This window comes from Bos mutus, chromosome 11 (genome assembly GCF_027580195.1).
Source record: "Bos mutus isolate GX-2022 chromosome 11, NWIPB_WYAK_1.1, whole genome shotgun sequence".
Classification (NCBI taxonomy): Eukaryota; Metazoa; Chordata; class Mammalia; order Artiodactyla; family Bovidae; genus Bos; species Bos mutus.
In genome coordinates, this window is record NC_091627.1 from 87,758,684 (window position 1) to 87,783,573 (window position 24,890).

Genomic DNA, 24,890 nt, shown 5'->3' on the forward strand with positions numbered 1-24,890 from the left:
CGAAGATCCCACACAACTAAGACCTGGTGCGGCCAAATAAATATATGCTTAAAAAATAAAATCAGATGCTAAGGTCCTAAAAAATTAATTACATCAACAATAGTAATGAAACTATCTATAGAAAGTGGGGATTATAGCTATTCTGCCTGTTATCTCTTGATTGGATTTCTGCAATAGCCTCCTTGCTTTCACTGTGGTGCCTCTTCATTCATTTTCCATGTTACAACCAGAGTGATCTTTCTACCACTTAAATTCCTTCAGTGATTTCCCATCTTTCCTGGCCCAGTGACCAACATTCTTACCAGTTCTTGCATGGTTTGAATCATCCTTCCAGCTTCACTCTATGTCAATATCCCTTGTCCTCTGCACACACACTGACCTTTGTCCGGGTTTTAGAATGCATCATGGGAATGGCAACCCATTCCAGTACTCTTGCCTGGAAAATCCCATGGATGGAGGAGCCTGGTAGGGCTGCAGTCCATGGGGTTGCTCAGAGTCGGACACGACTGAGCGACTTCACTTTCACTTTTCACTTTCATGCATTGGAGAAGGAAATGGCAACCCACTCCAGTGTTCTTGCTGGAGAATCCCAGGGACTGGGGAGTCTGGTGGGCTGCCGTCTATGGGGTTGCACAGAGTTGGAATGACTGAAGTGACTTAGCAGCAGCAGCAGCAGCATGGGCCATTGCCATGCATTTCCCCACTCTCTTCATTTAATTAACTGCCACTTCTGATTGAAAATTAAGCTTAAATGTCATTTCCTCAGGGGAACCCATTCCTGACTCTCCACTTTAGGTCACATCTCTTTCTTAAGTGCTCTCAAAATTTCTTCAGAGCACTTATCTCAGTTTGTAATTGTATATTAGCAGGATTATTAAGTTAATGCCCATGTAACAGGGGTATGTTTTAATCACTGTTCTGTCCTGAGCAAAAATCTCACCAAGACAGGCCACAGACACTCTTCCCCCTCCACACCTCAACCACTCTCTGTATTTCCAGGATCTCACTTCACCTCTGATATGTCTGTATGTAAATAAGAGAGGGCTTATCTTTGCAGTTTGTTGGAAGGGGTCTGATCAAGGTTTTTCCTTTAGACGATCACAGGCTCTGTACAATGGAAAGATCTCATGTCTTACTTGACTCTCTAGTGCTGGCAACAGGTGGTGACCCCTCCCTCCTGTCTGCAAGCATCCTCTTGGCTTGAAAGTACTTTATTCCCATCATCACATTTAACTCATAATAAACCTATGAGATAGTATTTTTTAATACAAATTTTGCAGATAGAGAAATGGAGGCTCCGAGGGCTATGATAGCTTGCTCAAAGTGACACATTAATAAGTGGTAGAGCCAGGATTTAAATTCAGGTCAGAGGGACCCCAGAGGCAGAATTTTAGCCTCAGTTCTTCCTGACATTCATAAAATGCTTCATAGTTTTCAAAGTTTTGTTTTTGTTTTTAAATTTTTATTGGGACTTCATTAATGGTCCAGTAGTTAAGAATCTGCCTGCCAATGCAGGGCACAAGGATTTGGTACCTGGTCTGGAAAGATCCCACTGCCACGAAGCAACTAAGCCATGCACCACAACTGGTGAGCCCATGCTCTAGAGCCTGTGCTCTGCAGCAAGAGAGTAGCCTCCACTCACCACAATTAGAGAAAGTCTGCACACAGCAACGAAGACCCAGTGCAGCAAAAAATAATAAACAAAGTTAAAGAATAAAAAGATTGCATCTTAAAATAGTTTTTATTGGAGTATAGTGGACTTACAATGTCATGTTAATTTCAGGTGTACAGCAAAGTGAGCCAGTTGTATATATACATATATCCACTCTTTTTAAATTCTTTTCCCATATAGGCCATTACGGAGTACTGGGTAGAGTTCCCTGGGCTGTACAGTAGGTCCTTACTAGTTATCAATGTTATATATAGTAGTTTTCTTAACACCTGTTTGTAGACACTATCCTAACAATTCTAAGCAGAGGCAGGGCAGATGTTATCATCCCATCATACTAGTGTGTACCTTGAAGCTTTGAGGAGCAGTGAGACTTACTCAGGTCATGGAATCAGAACTCAGATGCAGGCTTGGACTTTCTACTGTACAGTCTTCCTCTATAGATCAGAAGCAGGTCTATCAAGGTGACTTAGCAGCACACAGATAGTGTCTAAAAAGAATAAAAGCAAAGGGTGCCTGTCCTACAACTTACTGAGCTGCCATTGGTCAGGGAAATGGAGTGGTAGTCAAAGATACTAGAATTTACATAACTTAAATGGACTGATTCTGATATCACTTAGTTGCCTATGCTCTGGACCCTCAGATATGTTATCCTGTGTGAACCACACTCTCTGGGTACACATGAATTTCCTCTGTTATCATCACGACTTGTGAGAATTGCCTGCCCATCCACCCGGGCTGGCCTGACCCTTATGTTCACAGCATGTGAAGCTCTCCCATCCTTTCTCCACTTTGATGAGAACAGAGTGCATGCCCCATTCAGTTAAGCTGATTAATTTCTCTCTGGTGGGAATGAAGAGAAGTGAGAAAATTGAGCACTGGTAAGAGAGAGAGGCATAGGGTGGGAAGGGAGGTTGGCAACTGAATTGAGAAACAGAGAAAGCAGGTCATGGAGAAGGAATAATGAACAAATCAGGCAAGAAAAGACAAGCAGAGTTGATAAAGATGATACCTCTTGAGAGTCCCACAGTATTTCCAGTTTCTGGTTCCACTTCTGTCTGGAGGCTTGACTGCTTTCCTGAGACACTAGCTGGAGTTGGGTTTGGTGGTTTGTGTCCCAAAATGTCTAAGTGAAGCTCCAATTCTGGCTGATGGAGGAGGACTGAGGAGTGGAAAGGACCAGCTGATGCCAGGGTGATCATGTGCATGGAGATAAACAGCAGAAGAGTCTCTGCTTCAGAGTGATGGCCATTGTAGAAGCAGAAGGAGACAATTACTTGGGACTTCTAGTGATATAAAGACTTGTTAAAGTGTCGCAGGATTCATTTAGGTGGTAAAGGGGAGGAGGCTTTTGATCATCCATAAAGGACATGAATATAACAAAAAGCAATCAGGTGAGCATTGTGCTCTTTTCTGGTTTCCCCTCTTTGGTTACTGTGACAACGGGACCGGGCTTTACTATGGCTTTGTCCCGGATACTTTTCTATATATTACAATGATGACAAGTCTGGAGAACACTGAAGTACCAGGATGAGGGGTAACACTGTAACTAACATCTGTATCAAGCTCTACACTTTACAAAGTACTTTCGTATACATTATAGTTCTGTGATTTATGGAGCACCTCTTATATATCAGGGACTCTGTCATGGCTTTTTATATAATAGCTCTGATTCCCACGGCCACACCCAAAGGGAAGTATTCTCATCCTCAGTTTACAAATCGAGAAACTGAGGATCACAGAACTTAAACGACCTGCCTGTGAATATTCAGACGCCAACGTTTGAAAGATGTTCTTTGGCCTGCGTTTTGCATTCCTATAGCCGTGTAATGATACTATCCCCCACTTTTCATTTCACTCCACTTCATCCATACAGATGAGAGAGAATACACTTTCATAAAAATATGCATGATTAGGTCATGGTAATGGCAGGGGAAGTATTCAAAAATAATTGAGAACTATAACAGAAATATAGAACAACTCAGGGAAGTCAAGGGTGGAAGTATTTGATCAATTCCATTCGATTTTCTCTGGCAGAGGTGAGAAACGAGGCTCTCATCAATTTTAATTTAATTTATCTATTTAACAAATTCAACAAATACTATTGAATGCTTGTCTATTCCATGCCAGGTATTGAGAGAGATGCTGGAGACAGAAGTTGGAAATACATGGATAAAATTCATAGTCCTAACGGGCTCTTGAAGCAGTGGGGAGACAGATTTATAAGCAAGCACAATCCAGTCTCTTAAGAGCACTGAGGGAGGTAGGATATTTTACAAGGAGTAATATGAATTTAAGTAAAATGTGTATAAAATGTTTGTTTTTGCTGGGACTGCAGATCAAGGACACTGAAGATATCACAGAAGAGGTAGTGAGGGGCTAGGGTGTTGAGGATGAGTAAGAACTTTTTTAGGTGAACAACGGGGTATTGTTAGCCTGCAAAAGATCACTGCCTACTTTGTTCATTTCGAGAATCCACGGAGCAGAATTTTCAGAGCCGGTTCCTCTATCAGCTTGTGAATCTTTTTTTTTTCTCTTGGAATGAACTTGTACTAAAAGAGGGATCTGAACAGCATTGAAAAGTGCTTATTCAAAATCTGCTACTAAAGAGTTTCCTGTCCTAAACTTACCACATGTAGCTCTTCTGCACACAGGGGTGTGTGTGTGTGTGTGTGTTTGTGTATTCATCTTTGTGGGCTTTTCTTCCATCTGCCACTGGAGAAGGGTTTATCGTAACCACTGTGACAATATATAATCTGATAAAGTGCTAATTTTATTTCTGGTTATATTTTTTTCTCACCAAGATTAATCGATATTTCATCAGTAAGTTTCACATTATATGTGAAATACTTATATTTTTGTTTACATGTTTGACTTCCACATCCACTGTGTGCTTCTTTAAATGCATTTTTTTTTTTGGTTAAACAGTTGCTGTTTCCAGATGGAAACATACTCATCAGTACACTTTATTAGAAATTTAATTTGATCATGAAGTTCATCAACCAGTAAATAAATGGTCAATTAATATTTAACAATTTAAAAATAACTACATAATTGCACTAAAATGCTCAGTAACATCTTGTTGCATACTCTGAGCATTGCTTAAAAGAACATTTATTCAGCCAAGAAAGTTTTGGGTGGTATAAAATATCTAGAACAATAGCCTGAACTTTGCGATTTCTTAAACACTCAGGTTTTCCAGATCAGTAAGAGCATCTAATGCAATGCTGATTTAATGTGACACATTATAACAGATGAACTATCAATTGATGACTAATGACCATATGAATTGATTTGTCCATTTGCCTAACACATTATAGAGCAGGCCACTAAATGCATATAGATCATGCACTGGTAAAGACAGGCTGCTTTCTAAATGTGAAGGTTATATGCATTGTGGCCAACATAGTCCCGGTGGGAAACATTCTTGGAAATTATAATTGAGTCACTGGGATACGTTATTAGTTTTTAAAGGAATTGATTTACATAAAGTCTCAGGAAAATATTGAATGCAATATAATGCAGCACCAAGGCTACAGTGTTGTTAAATGTGAAACCAGCCTGCAGTAACTTGATTCATACAGAGTTTGACACAGAAAGGCAGAAGTAAAACTACATGCCTGTGATGAGGGATCATAAGTGAGGAAATGCTTGAATTGGTAAGTATGGGTAAGGTCTGAAAATACTTCATGGCCATCCCAATCATTCTGGGAATTGTTGATCATGTGAGAAGGCTTCAGTTTCCCTTGGGGAGTGTACCTAGGGAGAAGGCAATACAGACAGCATCACTCATTCACTAAGTTACTTCAGTTGTGTCCGACTCTGTGTGACCCCATAGGCGGCAGCCCACCAGGCTCCCCTGTCCCTGGGATTCTCCAGGCAAGAACACTGGAGTGGGTTGCCATTTCCTTCTCCAGTGCATGGAAGTGAAAAGTGAAAGTGAAATCGCTCAGTTGTGTCCGACCCTCAGTGACCCCATGGACTGCAGCCTACCAGGCTCCTCCGTCCATGGGACTTTCCAGGCAAAAGTACTGGAGTGGGGTGCCATTGCTTTCTCCGACCTTAAAGGGTTTCATTTCCATCCTTCACAGCATTAACATCAACAAGAAGTGGGTTTTTTTTTTTAAGTAGTACTCACTTACTATCTATCCACCTGGGTTGGCACTGTCAGTAGATGACACTAAATTAGTATGCTATTGTTTTAATCTCCAACCTGGATAATGCAATTATGAGCATCATCAAGTTTGCAGACAGCATCAAGATGGAAGGGCTTAACACCTCAAAACTCACACACAAAGAGCACAGTGTAATCTTTTGAGTCAAGGAGCTTGAGAGCAGTTCCAAATCCTCTTCAGTGATACAGTGGTAGTCTGTGGCTTATCACTGCAGAAAGTACAGGGTGTTACCTTCTGTAGAACCTATTGAGCTGTAAGAATTACCTGGTTGACATTTTGTTCGAACTCAACAGCTTTGTGTTAGCTGACACACAATAGACAATAAAGCATTATCTCTCAAAAACTGGCTCCAGGATGTTGGCTGTGTATTAGTAGGCCTATGAAAATCTCCTTTCCCTTACAGTTCACTTCCTTCATAACACTTTGTCTTAACAATTATAAATTTATTTGTTGATTTACTTGTTCTATAAGCACAAGACCAAGTATATCTTTTTTATTAATGATTTTAATGCCAGTTATTATTTATTTATTTAATTTTTAACTGTGCTGGGTCTTCGTTGCTTTCTAAAGCTGTGGCTAGTGGGGGCTACTCTTTGTGGGGTGTGTGGGCTTCTCACTGCAGTGGCTTCTCTTGTTGCAGAGCATGGGCTCTGGAGTGTGGCTCAGTAGTTGTTTGAGGCTTGCTTGTTCCACGGCATGTGGAATTATTTGTTCTGCAGCACAGTGGAACCTTTCTGGACCAGGCAATGAATTGTTGTCTCCTGCGTTGGCACGTGGATTCTTATCCACTTTGCCACCAGGGAAGTCTCTAAGTATATCTTCAGAAAAATTCTATCAATGTATTCCCAATATCCAATACCTAATGTATTCTGTATTATTCAAAGAATAAATGAACCAAATTTAAATTCAGTGACTCACAGAAGTCCAGAATTCACCTTCATCAAGGGCTCCATTTTAAACCTGAGTTATGTCAGTTGCCAGGTTCAGACACATCTGAACTCTTTTTGGAGGGTGGAAAGTACACTGGAATCTACATTTATTTTACTGAGTTAATGTGCATGGGAGGAAGAGGAATGAAAATATGGCCCCCACGCCCCTGTGTGGAGCACTATGATGAAGGTGGACGGAAAGTGAAGGATTCCTTTCCATGAGGACTCTGGGAGTCATGTGGACACATACGGTCTAGGACATAAGTGGATGAGAGACAATCATCTCATTGCTCCCAAGGTCATTCTGGAGTCTCAAGGGCTGGCATCTTTGGGAGGGCACATGTGTCACAGACGTGAGTATTCACATGAGAGGACCATTGATAGACACTTTCGATGAAGTGGACATCAAGTGGAGGGCAGAAGATAAGAAGAATGTGGCAAGGGTATGTACTTCACAGACAGGTTCCTGATCCCAAGAGACACTTGGGCATTTCCAGATACAAGCCCAGGAGGATTGATCCCTTTTCAAGTAGATGTAGTTAAGAGCCAATGAGATGTGCATTATTGCTGCATTGGCGATGCCATCTGCACCCATAGATTTAAGAGGCCTGGAAAAGCTTAGGTTACATTTCTACCAGGAAATTTTTTATACTTCTCTAGCCCATTGATTGGCAACCGTTAGTTAATATGGCCAACTGACATGTTTAACTTTATCTAGTTGTCTTCTGAGCTTCTAGTCCAAAACTAAGCTTCTGGGTTGGAGATTCCATAAATCACAGAAAATCCCTTCTTAACTTGTCATGTGGATGTTCCGAGAGGAGAAGTGATAGCCCAGGATTCATGTTCAACTAGTCTGTAGATTGTGGGTTTGAATTTCTGTCCACCCTGGGAAGTCCCAGAGGGGAAGGTTTGTATCTTATTTATTTCTGAGTCCTCAGGGCCTTGCCCCACATCGGGCACAGAGGAGACACTCAGGAAATATTTCATGAACAGTATTTTATTTTAACTGTATAACCCGGAAAGGTAGAGTACATGAAATTTGAATGTTCAGATAAAAGTATTATTTTCATTGACAAAGAGAAAGGAAAAGCAAGTGAGGGTCTCAACAGATTCTTACAATGCACAGTTTCTGAATCTTTCTTGTTTGTTTGTTTTAAAGATTTATTTATTTATGGCTGTGCTGGGTCTTCATTGCTGTGTGGGCTTTTTCTCTACTTGAGGCAAGAGGGGTTTCTCTGTAGAGCGTCTCATTGTGGTGGCTTCTCTTGCTGTGGAGACAGGCTCTAGGGCATTGGGTGGGTGGGCTCAGTAGTTTTGGTCGGTGGGCTCAGTAGTCGTGGCTCCTGGGCTCCAGAGCACAGGCTCAATTGTTGCGGTGCACAGGCTTAGTTGCTCTGTGGTATCAGAGATCTTCACAGACCAGTGATAGAACCCCTATCTCCTGCATTGGCAGGTGGATTCTTCACCACTGAGCCACCAGGGAAGCTCCCCACCCTTTTTTTCTTAATTCAGTTTCTAACTTTTCAGCCTCTACTCTAACAGCTGCTACTCTGACCTGCTCTCACATGTAGCCCTGAAGACACCATGCTGCCCATCAGCCAGGCTCATGCTACCAGACAATGCCACCCAGGCAGGAAGCACTCTGAAATGTGTTTGGTGTCCTTTTCCCCAAAGTGCCATTCTTCGTCCTAATAAGATGACTTGTGTGGACAAGCTCCCTGGGATTTGCAGACTGAAATCCCTGGTAGAAGGCAGGATGACACATAACCACTACACCCTGCTCATCCTCACTCCATAACATCTCCCTCCCCACATCACCCAGGCTACATCTCCTGCTAACTTGATTTTTTTCTGAGGAATGCCAAATATTTGGAATATCACAGACAGCCGGATTCTCATGGATGCTTTGAAGTCCTTTTAGAATTCTGTTAATAATTGCTGGAAAGAGTAAGGAGTGAAATAACCATATAAAATCCCAAAGGTTTCACTGGCCTAGTTAAGCCTACAGTATCAGAATAAGAAATGTATCCATCTTTTTCCAAAACTGTAGTGGTGTCATGCTGCCAACGTGGCTGGTCAATGGGAAGGACCATCTGCGCTGTATTCTCCATTGAATGGAGAACACATGGGCAGTCCCTTCAAAAGGAACATACTGTAAGGGGTTGGCTGGGACTCAGTAATGACTGCTGCTGCTGCTAAGTCGCTTCAGTCGTGTCCAGTTCTGTGCGACCCCATAGACAGCAGCCCACCAGGCTCCCCAGGCCCTGGGATTCTCCAGGCAAGAACACTGGAGTGGGTTGCCATTTCCTTCTCCAATGCATGAAAGTGAAAAGTGAAAGTCAAGTCGCTCAGTCGTGTCCGACTCTTAGTGACCCCATGGACCGCAGCCTACCAGGCTCCTCCGTCCATGGGATTTTCCAGGCAAGAGTACTGGAGTGGGGAGCCATCACCTTCTCCACGGTATTGACTAGGAGCTGGTTTTATTTTCTGTGCAGTGATGTGAGTATCCAGCCTGTGGTGTCATCCCAAGTTATGAGTGTCAAGCTCCATTCTGAGCTAAGGAGTGCACAAAGATCGACTTTTTAAACAATTTTCTGTGTCATAGTGTTTAGTTTAATTAAAAGGATAGTTACCTGTTTCATTTTTAGTTCCACTTAAGTAAAACATTTCAAGTAGTAATAATGCCTTGTGATAGTTTTCTTGACCAAGATATGTAAATTAATCCAATTAATTCAATGATCCAGTCAAGACATGTTTATTGAGTGCCTATTATGTGCCAGATCCTCATCTAGGACCTAGGGACATGCCAATGAGCAAGTCTTTAAACAGTTTCAGTCAGTCGGTTCAGTCGCTCAGTTGTGTCTGACTCTTTGTGACCCAATGGACTGCAGCACACCAGGCTTCCCTGTTCTTCACCAACTTCCAGAGCTTGCTCAGACTCATGTCCATTGAGTTGGTGATGCCATCCAACCATCTCATCCTCTGTCATCTGCTTCTCCCCATGCCTTCAGTCTTTCCCCACCAGGGTCTTTTCCAATGAGTCAGTTCTTTGCATCAGGTGGTCAAAGTATTGGAACTTCAGCTTCAGCATCAGTCCTTTCAATGAATATTCAGCACTGATTTCCTTTAGAATCGACTGGCTTGATCTCCTTGCAGTTAAAGAGACTCTCAAGGGACTTCTCCAACACCACAGTTCAAAAGCATCAATTCTTCAGCACCACCATCTGCAGTGATATTGGAGCCCCCCAAAATAAAGTCTCTCACTGTTTCTGTTGTTTCCCCATCTATTTGCCATGAAGTGATGGGACTGGATGCCATGATCTTAGTTTTCTGAATGTTGAGTTCCAAGCCAACTTTTTCACTCTCCTCTTTCACTTTGATCAAGAGGCTCTTTAGAGTTCTTTAATTCAGGTTTATTTAAGTAAAATTCCAACTGTTTTAAAGATATGTAGGCTCTGACAGGTAGCCAAGAGGCACATGAAAAGATGTTCAATGTTGCTTATTAAAGAAATGAAAATCAAAACTACCATGAGGTATCACTTCACACCAGTCAGAATGGCCATCATTTAGTCTACAAATAACAAATGCTGGAGAACGTGTGGGGGAAAAAAGGAATCCTCTCACACCATTGGTGGGAATGTAAGTTGGTGCAGCCACTATGGAAAACAGAGTGGAAGTTCCTCAAAAAACTAAAACCAGAGTTGCCATTTGATTTAGCCATCCTACTCCTGGGCACATGTCTGGACAAAACTGTAGTTCAAAAAGGCAACGCACCTCTATGTTCATAGCAGCGCTATTCACAATAGCCAAGACCTGGAAACAACCTAAAAGTCCATCGACAGATGAGTGGATAAAGAAGATGTGTACATATATTCAATGAAATACTGCTGCTGCTGCTGCTAAGTCGCTTCAGTCGTGTCCGACTCTGTGCGACCCCATAGACGGCAGCCCACCAGGCTCCTGTCCCTGGGATTCTCCAGGCAAGAACAATGGAGTGGGTTGCCATTTCCTTCTCCACAATGGAATACTACTCAGCTACAAAAAAGAATGAAACAATGCCATTGGCAGCAGCATGGACGGACCTAGAGATGACTGATACTAAGAATCTAAGTGAAGTAAGTCAGAAAGAGAGACAAATACCACGTGCTCTCACTATATGTGAAATTTAAAATGTGACACAAATGAATTTATCTATGAAACAGAAACAGACGCACAGATAGAGAGATCAGACTTGTTGTTTCCAAGACAAAGGGGATATGGTGGAGTAATAGACTGGGAGTTTGAGGTGAGCAGATGCAAACTATTGCATTATATATAGAATAGAACAGATAAACAAGGTCTTACTGTATAGTATAGGAAACTATATTCAATATCCTGTAATAAACCATAGTGGGAAAGAATATAAAACAGAATGTACATATGTGTATATATATATATATATATATATAACTGAATCATTTTGCTGTTTAGCAGAAATTAATAGAATATTATAAATGAACTATACTTCAATAAAAAAGATATGTAGGTTCTAAGATAGCAGAGTCACAATGTAATGGGGTTTTAGTTTATTTTCTTATTGTTTTCTGTTCCTGTAGAAACACTGACTTAGTTCTATCTATCTTAGATTTTCCCCTCCTTCTCCCTTCCTTTCTTTTCTTTTATTTTTTCCCTTCCTACCTCCCTCTCTCCTTATTTTCTTTCTCTTCCTGGCAACGTATGTCTAAGTGTCACAAGCACATATAAGACAGTGACTGACAATTTAATAACAGAGAATTATGGCCTTGAGATGTCACTGGAAAGTAGAAAAATAGGATGCACACTCATGCAAAAAACACCTAAATGCTCTTAAAGATGCAGAGGCTGTTAAATGGAAGGGCCGATCCTTCCTTTCTGAGATGTTCCTGAATTGAATCTGGCTGTCAATTAGCATCTACAGACACAAGCATCTTTCTTCACAGAAACCATGTTATATGGGGAGATGGATTGACAGGGACCAGGTCTGACTTTAATTGTGGGCGATGTTGCTATTGTATAGCCTCTCCTGAGGTGAGTGGGTCGGGGGGGACGGGACACGGACATGATTTGCAGGGCTGATTGATTCTGAGAACTCATCCTATAATCCCTGACTACCCCAGGCGGTATGCAGAAATACAATCCCTGATCTCTGGTTTTCAGTCATCATACCTTTCTACTCAGAAAGCACATTTTCCTTTCACCTGGTCCCTTTGTTGCCTCTGAAGTCCATCTGCAGGACTGGGCATCGTGATGGAGGGAGATGCGCAGCAGGAGGCTAGGCTGGGTGTTTGCTTCTGGAGGAAACATGACCTGTCGAAGAAAGGGGTCCAAGGGTAAGGAATTCAACTGCTCTTGATGCCCAGAGGCACCGGAGGCTCTGCTTCCTCCTCTGCCTGCAAGTACATTGAGCAGGTCCCCCTGTTCTGTGCTACCGCCACTGCCTGCTTGAGTCCTTCCACCACTGCAGCTGGAGAAGTAAATGGCAATCCACTCCAGTATTCTTGCCTGGAGAATCCCATGGACAGAGGAACCTGGCGGGCTACAGTCCATGGAGTTGCAAGAGTCGGACATGACTGAATGACTAAGCCACCAGCACTGCACCAGTCCCGGCTTCGCATACACTATTTGTGATTCTCAGTGAAGTTCATGTTTCTTTTGACCATGTTTTTTTGGTTACTGTCTTTTTCTCCTCATTTAGTTTAAAACTACTTCAGGGTTGGGATTCTTTTAGTGTCTTCACATTTTAACAAATATGAACCAAGCTTTGAGTCACAAGAGGAAGAAAATCAGTTCCCACCTATTTCCTTCATCTGTTTACTTGTTCATTTCTCTTTTAAAAAATGAAATTATTCACCATGTTTATTTAATGGTAGCACTGTAAGGTCAGACTTCTTGAATTGTGTCTTTAAAAAAAAAAAAAACTTTTATTTGGAGCATTGCGCTTCCCTGGTGACTCAGTGGTAAAGAATCCACTTGCCATGCAGGAAACTCAGGTTCGATCCCTGGGTTGGGAAGATCCCCTGGAGGAGGGCATGACAAACCACTCCAATATTCTTGCCTGGAGAATCCCACGGACAGAGGAGCCTGGCAGGCTATAGTTCACTGGGTTGCAAAGAGTTGGACATGATTGAAGCCACTTAGCACGCATAGTTGATTAAAAACGTGGTGATAGTTTCAGGTGTGCAGCAAATGAGTCAGTTATACATATACACGTATCTATTCTTTTTTGAATTCTTTTCCCATTTCTGTTGTCACGTAATATTGAGCAGACTTCTCTGTGCTATACAGTTGGTCCTTGTTGGTTATCCATTTTAAAGTTAATTTGTCTTTAGTTCAGTCAACACATATGCATTAAGCATCTAGTTCATGGCATCCATTGTTGTAGACATAGAGACATAGTAGTGAGCACAAAATTTCCTGATGTAGCATTCTAGAAGGAGGAGATAAACAAATAGATAAATGCACGATATGCCATATGGTGATAAGTGCTATGGAGAAAAATCCTTTAGGAATGGTCAGTTGCAATTTTAAACAAAGCAGTAAGAAACACCTTTCTGAGAAGATGATATTTAAACTAAAAAATGAACTGTATTTCCCATTCTGCCTGGAATGCATTATCCCCAGGCTCCAGAGTAATTTAGACTCTACATGCTCTATAAAACCCAGCCCCTTCAGTGGTCATGTTTACAACTTAGGCTAAGAAAAGTATTTTTGGGTTAACTGAGATTTAAATTTAACTGGGGCTCCTGTGCTTTATCTGGCAGCCTTGGCAGCCCAATTCTTCCCTTAAGCTGGAAATATTCTGTCTTTCTTTTGAGCTGCCGTGTCATTCTCTTCTTCTTTTAAGGCACCACTTGGACACTCATTATATTTCAGGAGTTACTTTATCAGCCTAGCTAAGCATTCCCTTGAAAGTCAGGAAGTCAAGTCAGAGAAAATGTGGTGGGATTCAGGACAGGGAGGTTTCAGCTGCAGAAAATCAGGTCATAAAGACCCAGAGTACAGAAAATTCCTAGGAGGTATTTGGAGACTGCCAACATGAGGAAGTATTGTTAAATGGGAGCAGGAGAAAGTGCCAAAGTGAACTTCAAATTAGTTGAGGTTTTAGCAGATGAACAAGGAGAGAGCTTGATACTGAGGCAGAAAGTTAGGTTTTTCTCTCTTTAAGAAGCTGACCTTGCGCGAACTGGGGTGAGGCCTTATTTCACCCTCTTTCTTCCCTCCAACAGGGACCTGACTCATATGCCCAACTACCAGAAACAGTGGCAAGTGCAAACACCTGCTGGCACTGCTAATTACCAAATGCCCCCCAGGATGCGGGCATAGGTTTAACACCTGGGCAGAGGCAGCTGACTGTTAGAACCAGAGAATGTTGACATTGCGGTTCTTGCAGATACCTGGGTCATGAATCAGAGCAATAGTGCTTTGTACCTAGGAAGCAGGGCCATGAAGAGTCTTTTACTTTTTATTACTGGGTGTTTGTTATAAAAAAACAAAACAAAACAAAAACATAAACAGATTTTCTTAGCTTTCCTGTAGCAGAGAATGTTGGCAGTTTGGACGAGCCTGATGTGAACTCATCTGTATTTAGGTAAAATTTGTTGCCTGAAACATTAATGAAAGGTACACTCATCAGATTGCTTCCTGTATAAATGACCTTAGTACTTCTATCTGATCATATTGTGCACCTATTGATTTTAAAGGCAGGCACTTTGATAACGTGGGCAAGGTAGTGACTGTTAAAAGGTTTCCAGAGAAGGCACTCGGAGAAGGCAATGGCACCCCACTCCAGTACTCTTGCCTGGAAAATCCCATTGACGGAGGACCCTGGTGGGCTGCAGTCCATGGGGTTGCTAAGAGTCGGGCAGGACTGAGCGACTTCACTTTCACTTTTCACTTTCACACATTGGAGAAGGAAATGGCAACCCACTCCAGTGTTCTTGCCTGGAGAATCCCGGGGATGGGGGAGCCTGGTGGGCTGCCGTCTATGGGGTCTCACAGAGTCGGACACGACTGAAGCGACTTAGCAGCAGCAGCAGCAGCAGCAGAGAAGGCACTGGCGACCCACTCCTGTACTCTTGCCTGGAAAATCCCATGGACGGAGTAGCCTGGTAGGCTGCAGTCCGTGGGGTCTCGAAGAGTCAGACACGACTGAGAGGCTTCTCTTTCACTTTTCACTTTCATGCATTGGAGAAGGAAATGGCAACCCACTCCAGTGTTCTTGCCTGGAGAATCCCAGGGATGGGGGAGCCTGGTGGGCTGCCGTCCAAGGGGTCGCACAGAGTCAGACACGACTGATGTGACTTAGCAGACAACTGACGTGACTTAGCAGAGAACACTAGTTAACTATTTCCCTTTCCTTTTTACTATGCCCAGTAGCCTTTTCAATGTTTTTTTTAAATTTATTGTTGGAGGGATAATAATGGCAAAATTTTAAAGTATTTTTTCCACCCCATTGTCCCAGGTGGTGTGTTAAGGACTCCATAAAAATGATGTCATTGAATTCTTTTAACAACTCTATGAGGAAGGAAATTCCCTGCCCAAAGTTACTTATGAAGAAATCAGGCTGAGAAAGATGAAGAGATTTGACTAAGGTCTTTCCTCTTTCCATCTGTCTGGCCAGCCTGCCCAGTTTGGTGCTTTTGCAATTATACAGTAGTAACAGCATACAGCGGAGAAGGCAGTGGCACCCCACTCCAGTACTCTTGCCTGGAAAATCCCATGGATGGAGGAGCCTGGTAGGCTGCAGTCCATGGGCTCGTGAAGAGTCGGACACGACTGAGCGACTTCACTTTCACTTTTCACTTTCATGCATTGGATAAGGAAATGGCAACCCACTCCAGTGTTCTTGCCTGGAGAATCCCAGGGATGGAGGAGCCTGGTGGGCTGCCGTCTATGGGGTCTCACAGAGTTGGACACAACTGAAGTGACTTAGCAGCAGTAACAGCATACAGAAGGGGACAATCTCTTGGCACTCACCTTCGGAGGGAGATATTTTGACTTTCCTCCATTTGACCATTGGTCACACCACAAGTTCTTTCCTCACTCAGCATATTTGTGGTCAGGACTTCCTCTGCTTTCCTCGGGATATGGGTCAGACCCATGGCCTGTGATTTCTAGAAAGAGAATTCATGTTTAGTGCCCTGGAGCACCTACCCACTATCACCATGTACAAGGGAGTCATGTCCAGATCAGGTCTGAATTATGAGGTTAAACAAAAGTCATTGTTTTTCTGGTTCCCTACATGCATTTCTTTATTGGTATCATTGTATGCTGTGTCTTACATATAATAACTTTCTATTTGTCTGCACTGCAAATAGTTAAAGGATTTTGCTAGTTATTTTCAGTTCAGTTCAGTTCAGTTCAGTCGTTCAGTTGTGTCCAACTCTTTGCGACCCCATGAATCGCAGCATGCCAGGCCTCCCTGTCCATCACCAACTCCTGGAGTTCACTCAGACTCATATCCATTGAGTCGGTGATGCCATCCAGCCATCTCATCCTCTGTCATCCCCTTCTCCTCCTGGCCCCAATCCCTCCCAGCATCAGAGTCTTTTCCAATGAGTCAACTCTTCACATGAGGTGGCCAAAGTACTGGAGTTTCAGCCTTAGCAACAGTCCTTCCAAAGAAATCCCAGGGCTGATCTCCTTCAGAATGGACTGGTTGGATCTCCTTGCAGTCCCAGGGACTCTCAAGAGTCTTCTCCAACACCACAGTTCAAAAGCATCAATTCTTCAGCGCTCAGCCTTCTTCACAGTCCAACTCTCACATCCATACATGACCACAGGAAAAACTATAGCCTTGACTAGACGGACCTTTGTTGGCAAAGTAATGTTTCTGCTTTTGAATAAGCTATCTAGGTTGGTCATATCTTTCCTTTCAAGGAGTAAGCGTCTTTTAATTTTGTGGCTGCAGTCACCATTTGCAGTGATTTTGGAGCCCAAAAAAATAAAGTCTGACACTGTTTCCACTGTTTCCCCATCTATTTCCCATGAAGTGACGGGACCGGATGCCATGATCTTCGTTTTCTGAATGTTGAGCTTTAAGCCAAATTTTTCACTCTCCACTTTCACTTTCATCAAGAGGCTTTTTAGTTCCTCTTCACTTTCTGCATAAGCGTGGTGTCATCTGCATATCTGAGGTTATTGATATTTCTCCCAGCAATCTTGATTCCAGCTTGTGCTTCTTCCAGCCCAGCATTTCTCATGAAGTACTCTGCATAGAAGTTAAATAAGCAGGGTGACAATATACAGCCTTGACGAACTCCTTTTCCTATTTGGAACCAGTCTGTTGTTCCATGTCCAGTTCTAACTGTTGCTTCCTGACCTGCATACAGATTTCTCAAGAGGCAGATCAGGTGGTCTGGTATTCCCATCTCAGAATTTTCCACAGTTTATTGTGATCCACACAGTCAAAGGCTTTGGCATAGTCAATAAAGCAGAAATAGATGTTTTTCTGGAACTCTCTTGCTTTTTCCATGATCCAGCGGATGTTGGCAATTTGATCTCTGGTTCCTCTGCCTTTTCTAAAACCAGCTTGAACATCTAGAACCATCTATGGGGTCACAAAGAGTTAGACATGACTTAGCGACTGAACAACAATAACGAATATGTCATTGTACCTTTGTGTGTAATCCATAGAATGTACAACACCAAGAATGAACCCTAAAATAAACTATGGACTTTGGGGTATAAGGATGTGTCAAGGCAGGTTCACCAGTTATAATAAATATATCCCTCTGGTGGGAGATGTTGATACTGGAGGCTACACCTGTGTGTGAGGGGTTGGCAGGGGATATAGGACATCTCTGCACCTTCCTCTCAATTTTGCTATGAGCCTGAAACTGCCTTAAAAATTAGTCTTTGTATTTTTGGGGCCCATAAATCCAAATGTTTAGAAAATTTTAAAATAGATTTTTTTAAGTTTTTTTCTTTGTTGTTGCTGTTGCTGCTGTTTCCATTTCCCTCCCTCACAAATATTTGAGAGCTACTGGAGTAGAGCAAAAGGCCTAAATTTCCTTGTCTGTCAGACCTGAACCTTGACGCGGTCGTTTTGTAACAGTATGACCTCAGGCAGATGCTTAACTTCTTGGTGTTCCGGCTTCATCATCTGTAAAACGAGAATAATAGTATTTTCCTGGAAAGATTGGACGTCATATATAAAAACCACCTATTGTAGTCCTGGCAAATTGTAAACATGTAACGTGTAATAGCTGCTATTATTACTCATGCATCCCTGTGAAGAAATAGCTTCTCCTGATGCCAAGAGATCTGAGTCTCATAATAAATCACTTAACACTTGCCATCAATTAACTTTGAAGGGGTTACTTGAAGTAGAAGGAAGCAATTGATTGAGTGGATGAGTCACTTCAGAAAGGTCTTTCTTAAAGCTGTGGGGCAGTGGTGGCTTGAGGGGTGCAGTCTCCCTGAGCAGTGGTCCCTAAACCTCAGAAAGCACCAGAAACTCTCAGGGTGCTTGTTATTCGGGTTGATTCAAGAGCTCCTTTCCCTGCTTGTCAGATCAGACCTCGGGGGTGAAGAATCAGAACATACGATAAGCTCCCGAGTTGATTTTTAGGAAGCCAGGGAAGCATTTGTTCATGGACCAACTTTGGGAAAGCACTGCTTGCAGGGCACAGGTGATGTCCTGATGTCATGTGACTCTTTTCTTCCTTCCAGCCCGAGCTCTGAGCTCAGGCATTATGATTTCTAGTAGCAACAGTAGTGGCAGTACCACTACTAATAGTATTAATAACAATGTTTACCGAGCCCTTTCTGTGAGCCAGGACTTGTTCTAAACTTTAAATACATTAACTCCTTAATCTTCAGAGCAATACTTACAGATAGCCATTATAATCATCTAGATTTTACAGGGAGAACACTTAGGCACCACTGTTAAGTACAGAGAGTACTTACGCAAGAAGGCTTTACCACTTCAACTAAAATGAGCCTCAAGTGAGCCTCCTGCTAACTGGGATGAAAGGGCAGGTCTGGAGCCAGGCTGGCCTCTGGGCAGATGAGTGCTGAGGACAGAGAGAGGCCTGGCAAACAGCACATGGTCCTGGGACAGTGTCATTAGGTCGTTTGTACTGGACGGTGGTTGGAGGCCCTCTCCGATCACACCGTAATGTGCTGGCGTGTTGTGGGAATCCTGGGGAAAGCAGATCTGTGCTGTGGTTAGCTCCTCAGAGCATGACTGTGAGCTGAGGGAAACTAGTCTCCCAGGCTCAGCACTATACTCCTGTCAGGAAGCACGAGGAATTTCCTGTTTGGAATTCCCCCACAGCTCATTTCTCAGGCCTTGGGGGCCATTTCTTGGAAGCCCCAGCGCCGAAAACTCCCTTTTCCTCCCTATTACATGACTTTCCCTTCAGAAATGATGAACATTGGGAATACATTATATAGCACAGAGAAATATAACCATTATATTGCAATAACTTTAAATGAAGCACAATCTAAATCTATAAAAATATTGAATCACTATGTCGTACACCTGAAATGAATATAATATTGTAAATCAACTACACTTCAGTTTAAAAAATGGTGGGTATTTCCAACTTCAGTGTTCCTGAAACACACAAACTGTTTTCATTATAACCCTTTTTATTGACAATCAATAAAAGGAAGAGAAGCAGAGCAGTGCCTATGGTTCTCCCCCCTCCCATGTCCTCAACCTGCCTTTTTTCTGTGGAAAAACTTTAGCCAATGAATAAGTTTAATCAGAGAAGTGAGAAAATGCAGAAACAAAGGAAAACAGACAAATGAGACCAAATAATAATAGTTTAGTCATTTTGCAAAGTCAAGGACCTTTAGTCCTTTTCAAGAGCTATAGATAATATTCTGAGCCATATCCTGTGAGCTGTCTTATAGATATTGAAACCCGCACCAGGTAGAAGAAGTTAACTACATGATGAGCAGACTACAGCCATGACATAAGCTGCCACAGTTCCGAGAACTGGTCCCAGGGAAATGGGAACAAATTGACCATGCAACTGAAGTTTGTTCTTAAAACAATCAAGATGACGCTGGTCAGACCAGGGCATGACAAATTACAAGATGAGTCAGAGCTGTGTTTGTTCTACATGTAGCCCCTTCCTTCAGCCTATAAAAGTCCTTGCCAACTGATTGTTGGGGGTGGGGGTAGCGGTGGAGTTGGCCTTTGGAGAAGCTTTTCTCCCTTCTCACCTGCCCCCACCCATATTTCCCAGTTGCCAGCATCCAAAATAAAGCAAATTTTCCTTTTCACCAACTTGGCCTCTTTATTGGCTTTTGAGCAATGAGCAGCCAGATCCCACTTTCTGTAACAGGACTAGGAAATGATAGGAACCAGATCTCAGGAATCAGTCACAATGCAAAGGGGTCAAGAATCTCAGGGCCTTCAATCCAGTTGATGTACCTGGTATTGTTTCTGACATTTTCTCGTTGATTCCCCACCATCAAGTTCTCCTCCTTTATCCATTATCTCACCAAACCTCTACTGTCCCTCAGCCTTCAGATGCTCTGGGAATTGGTTTTCCACCTTGAGTATGTGACAGAATCTCCTGGCAGTCTCGGTTAATAATTTCTGGGATGGAGTAGGTCTGCAGATGTTGCTGTTTAGTCTCTAAGTTGTATCCGACTCATTGCAACCTCAGGGACTGTAGAAGGCCAGGCTCCTCCGTCGGTGGGATTTCCCAGGCAAAAATACTGGAGGTGGTTGCCATTTCCTTCTCCAGGGGATCTTCCTGACCCAGGGATCAAACCCAGGTCTCCTGCATGGCAGGCCAGTTGCTTACCACTGAGCCACCAGGGAAGCACAGGTCTGCAGGGGAGGGAGGAGAATTTGCATTTTGAACAATTTCCCAGATGCAGCTGAGGCTGCTGATGCAGGGATCACACTTTGTGAACTGTTTTCTGGTAACTTAAAGCTCTCAGGCTTAATGATGTAATTCGGGCTGAAACATAGGTCATGTAAAAGGGGAGGGATCACCAGATAAAGTAAAATTTCTCAGTTAAATATGAATTTCAGATAAACAAATAATTTTTTAATGTACATCCCAAATATTGCATGGGACAGACTTAAATTAAAAATTATTTGTTGCTTATCTGAAATTTAAATTAACTGGAGTGCCTGCGTATACTGCATTTTAATTTGCTATGTCTGGCAATTCCATTTCAAGGGCATCATGTTTGCAAATTTCCTGATAGCATAAAAGCTACTCTGTGAATTAAACTATCTTCCTAGATCTTTTCCTTCTACCACCCAGCTCTCAGGTTCCTGAAATGGATTTCCCGACTCTGAGAAGGGTCCTTGTCCCAACCTTCCCCTGAGACACCCCTCTAGGACCTAGTGCTAACTTAATGTGTCCCAGGTTGACTGTGCTAGAGCCCCTTGGAGCTTATTGTTGCCATTCCTCTTCTGTATGATCTTTCAGTTTTCTTTAATAGTGGAGATTTCAGGACGAGGTAGGAGAGAAAGTGGAGCCCACAAAGCACTCGGTCAGCTCCCTCCTTTGCCGATGCCAAGACTGGTCAAGTTGGTGCACCAGAGAGGGTGCCTTAGCAAGCTCAGAGGGGGCCAGTTTGTCTATCCAAGCAAGCGAGCCTGGTGGTGTTGCCATGTGGAGTAAATGTTCCTAAAACATAGTGTGTTAGTGCTGTTTCTAGGCAAGTTAAGGATTGCAATCTGTATTTAATTTTTAAATCCCGTTACTGCTCCTGTAGAGGCATTTCTGAAGTTTGACAAGCTTCCTGGCTAGGATGTGTCAACTTTAGGATATCGTTCCTAAAAGCAGGAGGGGATATCTTTGCCACTGACCATAACAAAGATGATAAGGACAGGATAGATAAGGAAATTACTGAATGGAGATAAGTCTTATAAGACTTAACATTTAGCTGGAGTTTAATGTCCAAGAGTTTGTCCACCATGATTGGTCATTTCCAAATGAGACACTATATTTGAACTCACAACCTAGCATCACAGCGAAGACCTCAGAGTTTGGGTCTTACAATTTTCTGCAAATTTCTGGAGTGCATATTTAAAAGGACAGCATGGTTCTCTTCTTTCAAATACTAATAATTCTGTTTCAAAGAGCAGTAACTCAAAGCATTTTTCCAGTAATGCATTCTTATTTCCAGATATTTTAAGAATGCTAATCGGAACCCTCAGGCTTTATTTTTGTTTTTCTCTGAGGAATGGATTTCTGTTAAGCATTTGTATTATAATTCTAAAACCTACCCTTGTTTTAGAAACAGATGTTAGAAGAGAATGCAATCAAAAGCAAGAAGAAATGACTGTAGATGAGAGCAAATATTTATTTTCACATGTATCTAGTGGCTTCCTATAATGTCATCAATGAATGAAAAGTCAAATAATAACTGTCTGCTGTTTGTGTGCAAAATGTTATTACTAACCCACCATTAGACTTGACACGCATTCTGAGTATTTTTCCATTAGTCTTGATATATTTGGGCAATGTCACTCATAGCTTCTTTCCTCATTTTACTAATAATCAGTAGCAGGCATTTACAAAAAAAAGATAGCCAAGATCTTCTGGTATTTTTGTGGTCAAGGAAAAGAGCCAGGTTTCTGCTCCTAAGAAGGAATGAACCCATTTTCTCAACCTGACATGGATATCAGAGATTTGGAGGATTTAATAATGGTCAAAGTTGAAAGTATGGTACATTTTCCTATCAAGAAAACCAATCTACTCTATTCCTGCTATACACTCCATGTGTTAACAAAAGACCAAATATAGCAGCAGGAAAAGACTGTAGTCAGTTAATGAATTCTCTATTTACATTCCAAACCAATAAGCTAATTTTTCGTTTGTTTGGCTTAACAGATTGTGCTTTAATTACAAGCCATTAGCCAGGCACTAATAGATGAAACTGTTTGGATTTCATAAATATTTTTGAATATTATACAACTCATTTAACAGTTTAATATACAGAAATAATGCTCTGATGTAGGGGAAACACTTAACTGAGATAGTGTTACTTGAGGATAGCCCAGCCTTTCTGACTCAATCCAGCAGAGGGAGCTTTGGGGGTGGGGATGGGTGGGTCTCTAGAGTCAGACTGTCTTTACTTAGGTCCTGACTCTGCCATTTACAAGTGCATGACCTTGGGCAAGCTACCTAAGTGCCTCAGTTTCCATTAGTCAAACGGAGATAATTTTATTACCAACCCCTGAGAGAGATTTCCAACAATAAGTGGGATAAGGCATATGAAGTGCCTACCACAGAGTGAGCATCCAGTAAATATTAACTAAGAACAGAATAAAATCAAACAAAATTGAAACTATTTTCTGAACTCAAGTTCAGAACTCAAGTTCAAAACTAAAGTTCTGAACTATACCTGGATAAATCTCTTACTACATGTTGTAATTATTGCATGAAGTAAAGACTATGTTCCCTACCTAATAAATTTAACCAACAAATATTTGAATTTTGGAATAAACATATCTTATACACTGATTGGAGAAGGCAATGGCACCCCACTCCAGTACTCTTGCCTGGAAAATCCCATGGATGGAGGAGCCTGATAGGCTGCAGTCCATGGGGTCTCGAAGAGTCGGACACGGCTGAGCGACTTCACTTTCACTTTTCACTTTCGTGCATTGGAGAAGGAAATGGCAACCCACTCCAGTGTTCTTGCCTGGAGAATCCCAGGGACGGTGGGAGCCTGGTGGGCTGCCGTCTATGGGGTCGCACAGAGTCGGACACGACTGAAGCAACTTAGCAGCAGCAGCATACACTGATTAGGGATTTACTGGATATTAAAAGTAAATGTATGAAGGATATGTTTAATAAAATCAAAGACACCCCCTTATATTGTAAGTCATCCTGCTAGAATAAATATTGTCTAAAGCAATAAAGAGAATAGTACAAGAGAAGTACAGTTTCATTTGGCATCATTCAAATAGCGTTTCTAATATTTTTTTATGTTTATTTATAGGCTTTCAGAAATGGTATTGACCTTACAGAAGCCGAAATTATTAAGAAGAGGTGGCAAGAATATACAGAAGAACTATACAAAAAAGATCTTCTTGACCCAGATAACCACGAAGGTATGATCACTCACCTAGAGTCAGACATCCTGAAATTCGAAGTCAAGTGGGCTTTAGAAAGCATCACTACAAACAAAGCTAGTGGAGGTGGTGGAATTCCAGTTGAGCTTTTCAAATCCTAAAAGATGATGCTGTGAAAGTGCTGCACTCAATATGCCAGCAAATTTGGAAAACTGAACAGTGGCCACAGGACTGGAAAAGGTCAGCTTTCATTCCAATCCCAAAGAAAGGCAATGCCAAAGAATGTTAAAACTACTGCACAATTGCACTCATTTCACACGATAGCAAAGTAATGCTCAAAATTCTCCAAGCCAGGCTTCAACAGTATGTGAACCATGAACTTCCAGATGTTCAACCTGGATTTAGAAAAGGCAGAGGAACCAGAGAACAAATTGCCAACATCCGTTTGATCATAGAAAAAGGAAGAGTGTTCTAGGAAAACATCTACTTTTGCTTTATTGACTATGGCAAAGCCTTTGACTATGTGGATCACAACAAACTGTGGAAAATTCTGAAAGACATGGGAATACCAGGCCACCTGACCTGCCTCCTAAGAACTCTGTATGCAGGTCAAGAAGCAACAGTTATAACTGGACATGGAACAACAGACTGGTTCCAAATCCGGAAAGGAGTACATCAAGGCTGTATATTGTCACCCTGCTTATTTAACTTATACACAGAGTACATCATGCAAAATTCAGGGCTGGATGAAGCACAAGCTGGAATCAAGATTGCTAGGAGAAATATCAATAATCTCAGATATGCAGATGACACCACCCTTATGGCAGAAAGTGAAGAAGAACTAAAGAGCCTCTTGATGAAGGTGAAAGTGGAAAGTGAAAAAGCTGGCTAAAAACTCAACATTCAGAAAATGAAGATCATGACATCCGGTCCCATCACTTCATGGGAAATAGATGGGGAAACAGTGGAAACAGTGACAGACTTTATTTTTTGGGCCTCCAAAATCACTGCAGATGGTGATTACAGCCACGAAATTAAAAGACACTTGCTCCTTGGGAGAAAAGCTATGACCAACCTAGGCAGCATATTAAAAA